We start from the raw sequence: 7,419 nt of genomic DNA, 5'->3' as shown, positions 1-7,419 counted from the left end.
CCGTCTCGCAAGTGTGCTGCATTCTCGCCAAACCAATCTGCGGGTGGTACAGAAGTTTTTTTTTCTCAAATGCAGACGGATTAAACGCTAGAAAAAGCGAATGTCAGTGTAGCTTCCACAACAGGGCACCGGGAAAAAATTACTTCTATATATGGGCACCGATTTTTGTTGTACGAGGAAAACAAGCTCTTTTCTCGGGAAAAACCAAAAAAAATATTACACAGCGAAAAACCGAAGAGAAAACACCACACTTCTTTTGGCACCAAAATATAAATACGCGTGCTCCGATATTTTTTTTTGTTTAATTCGAAAAACGTTTGACAGATTCAGCGAGTATACAACGTTGCGTTCAATCTTTTTTTGCGTGCAATTATGCTGGCAGTTTCGTTCAATAAAAAAATAGGACCCTCGCAGTTTATTTTCCGTTCCTCTCGCGAGTGCTTGAGCTCTTCCCGTTTGCAATTTCCGTTCGCCGTGTTCGAATCCGTATGCCCTATTTTGTGTCCGTTTCCGTTCCGAATCATTTTTTTTGGAAGTGGTGTGTTTATTCTTGAAAAGTTTTCGATTTCGGTCTTTATCGAAATTTTAAAAGTAGAACAATGCTTTGAAGATGGCGAAAGTAGAAAAAGTGCTTGCAATCGTTGATTAATAGGTACCGTGAAAATTGGTGTGAAAAATAATAGGAAATTGAATCCCCTGCCAGAAGAAAAGCACCAAACTGCATATTGGTTGGCTGATGGCAGAATAGCCAAGATCTAGAAAGTTGGAAGCCAAAGGTTTGAAACTGTTTCCTGATGTTACTAAGAAATCATTTTAAACTCACCCTTCAATAGGTACTTAAATTCTTGGAAAAATGTAACATTTATAAAACTCTGTTGATTTCCCATCACTTGACACGAATCCCACAAGGATGGTGATACTAATTAAAACCTTAAAAATATTGAAATACATAAAGCATTTTAACAGATTCGACATTTACACTCAAGGTACCAACGTCCAGAAATAGTCAGTCCTAAAAATTCAAACGGTTATGACTAATTGCCAACCAATGATACCAATTTCACAAACTTGGCCTCGTTGAATTACTTGAAGTGTCTAGTTTTAGTATGTAGAACTTTATTTTTCTCCTAAATCAAAAAGTACCTATCTCTTTTATTTATTGAGACACAAGATCAGAGTCATACTTCTGTAATCTTCAAAATTCGAAGAATATAAAAAAAAATAAATAAATAAAAAACACAAGCCGAAACCGCACCAGCCACCCGGCAGTTGGTGTGAGCAGTTAAGAAAATGAATCATTCGATGGAGCGCGTTTTGATTGAAAGTGGCTGTCAGTTCGCTCAACTACCGTGCTTTTGTTGTTAGAAATTATTTGACTCTCGCTGACTTCTCTTAAGTATCCGCCTCAGATGGCCATGGCCATCAGTAAAATCAATAATCTGCCATATCGCTGAATTCACAAAAATCAGGTACATATTCATTTTAAAGTCTAAAATGAAAAATATATGTTAAAACAAGTTTGAAGTTTATTTCAACGTTTAAGAAACTTTAGAACTGTAAACTACAACTGAATATGAAATTTAAGTTATGAGAATTTTTCTGTTGTTTTGGCAATTCATATTGATCAATTACCTTCAGGCAAATTTTTATTATAATTTTCATAAGATGCATCTTATGAACCGCTTTTTTTAGTGTAAAATAATGTTTCATAAGAGTCTTATGAAATTCTTTCAATTTTCACACGATGTTCTTATGAAAAATAGAAGAAACGGCTTTGTGAAAAAATAATGAACACATTCATTCCTGGCATCAGTTTTTTTTTCATCATCTAACAGTACCAATCAATCGCCAGTTCATAGTTATTATAGTTTCCCTTCAATGTAAAATGTTATTGTTATCTCCGGAATGGTAAGTTCGATTTGATGTGTTTGGTGTGATCGGTTAATATATTAGTAAACTAAAATACATTATTTGTTTACTTTTCAGCAAGCTGATCGCCAAAAAACAAAAGGTCGAAGATTAGGATGCAGAAAAAATAAATTTGATGGAGCCGTCTGTTGATGCGCTGCTGATGGTGACCATGAAGGATTCAATTTTTAACAAATTTGGCAAACAATAAAGTTAATGTTTTCAGCATGAAATATCTAGAATTTTTCTTATTAGAAAGTGATTTACTATTTCCATAAGAATCTCTTATGAAAAGCAACAACCTCTCATTGAAGTAGCGTTCATCTTCAGAATTCATTCGCGTCATAAGACAATCTTATGAATTTCATTAATTTTTCTTATGGCGCCACTTCATAAGAGAATCTTATGGCATACATAATAGTATTTTTCTGAGTGTACCAATATACCACAGGACTGATTTTTTTTTCAATAAATCGATTTTATTGAACTGATGGAAAGTTTATGTAAACTTCTTAAAACTGATTATTAAATTCAAAAGAAGTACCTTTCCAAAATCAAAAGCCCAGCGTAAAAAAGTTGGTTCTAAACAATTAAACAGATATAGGTAGCCATAATAATGTAATAATTTTACTAACTTGGCTTTGTTTTGTGCCTAGTTTGAGCTCGTAGAACTTTATTTTACTCTATTTTGAAAGGATTTTAATATACGTACTAGCCCTAATCCGATTTTGGCTGTCAATATGACCCTATTGGAAGTTTGGCGGCTTGTAACTTTATTCGGGTGCATCCAAATAAAACAATTTCTTCTGGGACCCTCATTAAATTATTGAAATCTTTAATTTCGCATCATTACTTTCTTTATGGACGCACCTTGAAAGCGCAGACAAAAAAAAACTACACTGCAAAAATTCGACACTTTGGGACTATGTGTCTGCCTATATAGATTTTTGCAATATGACTTACAGATACACGGAAAAAAATTACATGGGTTTTTCAAATACAGAGTCATGATAATTTTACTATATCCATCATTTAGTATTTTCGACCATGATTTAGTATTTTCTACCAAAAATCTGGGCGATAATACTACGACATAGTATTTTTACTATGCGAACTTTGACAGCTCATAGTAATTACCTCGTGTCAAAATTACCATGCGCATGATATTGTGATATTACACAATTCGTGTTCTTGAAATTACTATGCCCATAGTAATGTTGAAACATCGTCATTCGTGTTGTCGAAAATACTATGCTCAATATAAATTCATAGTAATTTTACCAATGTGCATCGTTTGAGTGTTTGTTTTTTTTCTGGTCAGTTGGTCGCGACCAAAATGTTGGGCGGGTACTTCGCTGAGGTGAATGCAGCTGTTTCGGCTAACCAGGTGACCAGCCCACTGGGAGTGAAAAATAGAATCAGCACTTTTGTCGGGTCGGAAAACTCAGTCTCTCAGGTGAGTAAAATTGTGTGTTTTTTTTACTTATAAACATACTCCGATCCGTTTTTCCGATCTTTCTTTTGATTTAATTTGAAGCTGTTGCATCCCGAAATCCCCCGGTCGTGAGAACCTGCTCCCTCCTGACCAGCCACTGAAAATTGACGGGGGAATTGAAGTTTCCAGAAGATTATCCTTGCGCCTTTTTGAATCGTTGGGCTCAAGATGACTATGCCAACACATCCAAATCGATTCCAGCGTAAGTAGAAAAATTATCAAATTTGATCTGCTCATTAATTGTTTTTTTGTTTATTACTTTTTTAGGGCATACAATAAATTATCAAAGTAGAAGCAGACTATTGTATCGTGCTTCAATTATAAAGTGAAGTGTTGTGAAAAATAAAAATGTAAATCATTTCAAAATAAATTATTTCTGGATCTAGAAAAAACCAAAAAGAGTGTTAATTCTATCGTACTTCATTCTAGTTATACCATGGTGCATGGTAATTTTGTTATCATATCAAGCAACATGTACTAATTTATATCATAACATATCATAGTTTTATCATGAAACGTATCAATTTTACTATGCACAATGAAAAACAAACCCATGATTTCATTTACAATTTTACCATGAACGTAGTTGAAATTACTATGCGCAGCCAAAATCAACACAAAGTAAAACTACTATGCGCATGGTAATATCAAGAAGAAAACATTATTGACTCAAAAATATGGTTGCGTGTTGTTCGTTTAAACCACGGATTTAGTAATTTTACTATGCTTTTTTTTTGTGTGTACAAATGACGTGTCTCTCATATAACAAATATCACATATGAGAATCATCTATTAATAATTTTTATTTTTGATCATATACATGCTAAAGTTAATAAAAATGTTTTGCATGTGTTGAAAATTATTTTTATTTGAACAATATAAAATCAATGTGTAGAACGATTTAAAAATGCTATGTGTGGAAAAACATACTCTTTAAATGTGTATTTTTTGCAGTGTACCTAATCAGACAACCTTGAATTTGCATGGGTGTCAATTTGACACTCGTCGCTTAAAACCGCTATGTCTCTCTTGATTCTCAACCGATTCTACAAAATTTATAGTTTAGATAAAGTGGGTTTCGGATGGAATTACGACGGAAATAAAAACGCGGAGCTAACAAGAAAAACGTGGTTTGTATTCAGCTCTTTGTTTACAAGTGACAGTGAAGAAAAACAGTAGAGGCGTTCTTAGTAGGGACGAACTAGGTTGCCAGATTGTTAATCCTAACACTCCCCCTCAAACGCTGCTTCGTACCAGCCCAATGCCAGCACAATGACGCCAGAACGCACCCTTCGGCAGACCTTTAGTCATCAAATCCGCCGTTTGGTCTTCAGATCGGAGGAATTTCAAGCAGATCCTGTTCCGCTTGACGAGGTCCCTCAGAAAATGGTACTTAACATCTACGTGTTTCAGTCGTCCGTGATCCTTTGAGTCCTCGGCCACACGTATCGTCGATTGGTTGTCCTCATAGAAAACGACGGGGGCATCAGGAGTTATTCCAAGATCCTCCAGGACTCTTACCAACCAAATCTCGTGGCACGCTGCGTTACATAATGCGGTCAATTCAGCCTCGGTAGACGAAAGAGCAATCGTCTGCTGCTTTCGTGTCATCCATCCAATAGTGCAACCGAAAACTTTGTAAATGCTGCCACTAATGGATCGCCGGTCACACGGATCGTTCGCCCAGTCCGCATCCGTAAACACTTCCAACTCTGGTGCAACACTGTTGTATTTGTACACCAGTTTCCAATCAAGCGTTCCCTTGATGTAACGAAGGATTCTCTTCAGATAAGTCCAATGTTCTTCGCTCGGACAACTTTGATACTGGCTGAAGAAATTCACCGCTGCAAGTCGGGTCTAGTCGTTAGCGATGCATACGTCAAGCATCCTACGAGCTCACGGTATGGTTTGTCTGTTCTGTTCTCTTCGACACCTTTACGCAGCTTGAATCGCGATTCCATGGGAGTGCTCACGGGCTTACAGTCCTCCATTCGGAATCTCCGCAACAAATTCTCCAGATATTTCTGTTGACTAAACTTAGTCACACCACTAGCTACGTCACGCTCGATCAGCATACCAAGAAACGACTGAATTTCGTTTTCGTCAGTCATTTCAAATTCACTAGACAAACAACTCTTCACCGCTTTGACCGCTTTCAACGAGTCGCCAGCCACTACGACATCGTCCACATACAGCACAAGGAAGACTCGATCTCGCCCTACCTTGCGCATATACAAGCACTGATCACTAGTGCTTCGCTGGAATCCAAGACGACCTTCCACAAAACTATGGAATCGCTAATTCCATGCTCTCGACGCCTGCTTTAGCCCATATATCGACTTTTCAAGACGACAGACAAGGTCAACTCCTTTTGTAAAACCTTCGGGTTGCACCATATAAATCTCCTCACTCAGTGTTCCGTTCAAGAAGGCTGTACGAACATCCATTTGATGTACAACCATCTTCTCGTGGTTAGCCACAGCTAGAACCACACGCAAGGTGTCGAGTTTGGCAACGGGGGAATAGGTTTCATTGTAGTCAAAACCGCGCTTTTGACTAAATCCTCTAGCGACTAGACGGGCTTTATACCGATCGGGCTCACCGCTCAGGCCACGCTTTACCTTGAACACCCATTTGCTGGTAATAGCGGAACGGTTCTTCGGTAGTTGAGTCAAGGTCCAGGTTTTATTCTTGACCAAACTATTCATTTCTTCGTCTATCGCCGTCTTCCATTGGTCCCAGTCGCTTCGCTCTCTCGCATCCGCGATTGTGGTTGGCAGGTCTTCCACATAACTCATCGCGTTCAAAGCGAAAGCAGCGTACTCCACCTCGAAGTCTTCGTGCCATTTCGGAGCTTTACGTTCACGCTGCGGCCTCGCAGCCTCGCTCGGATTCTGTTCCGGTTCATCCTCTGACTGACCGGGCTCTGCATCGACAAACGACTCGTCGTTAGTACTTTCATACTCATTCTCCGGCTCTTCGGTTTCGTGCACAGACTCTTCATCGGTTGCACAAATACGCAGGAAAGAATCGTTCTCGATTCTTGGGCTAGGCTTGACCCGTCGAGATTCGATGAAGTCCACATCACGAGCATGGACTATTTTCTCACTTTCCGGATTCCAAATTCGGTAGCCAGTGTGGGCGTAACCAACAAATACACCTTTCCACACTTTGTTGTCAAGCTTTCGTCGCAATTCATTGGGCACATGAACGCGAACATCACATCCAAACATACGCAGCTTGGCTACATCCGGTTTCCTGCCTTCCCACATTTCAGATGGGGTCACATCCTGTTCGAGAGCATTCGACGGACTCCGGTTTGTCAAGTAAGCAGCCGTTTCAACCGCTTGGCCCCAAAACCGCTGATCCACACCAGAATCGTCGAGCATCGATCGAACCTTCTCGATGAGAGTACGGTTCATTCTTTCGCTCACTCCGTTGAGCTCGGGGGTATATGGAACCGTCCACTCCATTTGAATTCCACGCCGACTGCAGAACAACTCGAACTCACGATTGCGGTACTCACCGCCGTTGTCGCAACGCACACGACTCACTTTTTGTCCGAATTTTGCGGTCACTTTCGCTTCATAGTCCCGGAAACACTCGAAGACTTCACTTTTCGATTGGATCAAATACACGAAAGTAAAATGACTCCAATCGTCGATAAAAGTTACAAAGTACTTCACACCATTTAATCCGACCGGCGAAATGGGCCCACACACATCCGAGTGGATGAGCTCCAGCACCCGCGACGACCGTTTTGCATTCCGCACAGCAAACGGCTTCCGAGTCTGCTTGCCAACGAGGCACGATTCACAGACTATCGCTTCGTCCTTTTTCCCGACGCTATTCACTTTTAGTCCAGTCACTAGCTCCCCGCGGATGAGCTGTTGGAGACTTTTCGCGTTTAAGTGGCCGAACCGCCGATGCCACAACTCGAGTTCTTGCGGAACTCTACCGCACGACAACATCGACGAACTTGCATTACTCGCAACACGCACTAGATCCAAGCGATA

At 39.7% G+C, this 7,419-nt stretch overlaps 1 long non-coding RNA gene across 1 annotated transcript; it reads left to right on the top strand.

The window, feature by feature from the left end:
• Positions 1-3,234: 3,234 nt before the first annotated feature.
• On the top strand, positions 3,235-3,704 carry LOC129742393 (uncharacterized). The gene is made up of 3 exons (XR_008736531.1): positions 3,235-3,364; positions 3,446-3,605; positions 3,671-3,704. It is a non-coding gene; the product is annotated as an uncharacterized LOC129742393 (long non-coding RNA).
• The last annotated feature ends 3,715 nt before the right edge of the window (positions 3,705-7,419 follow it).

The sequence above is a fragment of the Uranotaenia lowii genome, chromosome 1 (assembly GCF_029784155.1).
Source record: "Uranotaenia lowii strain MFRU-FL chromosome 1, ASM2978415v1, whole genome shotgun sequence".
NCBI classification, from domain to species: domain Eukaryota; kingdom Metazoa; phylum Arthropoda; class Insecta; order Diptera; family Culicidae; genus Uranotaenia; species Uranotaenia lowii.
This window is presented reverse-complemented; position numbering and strand designations above follow the sequence as displayed.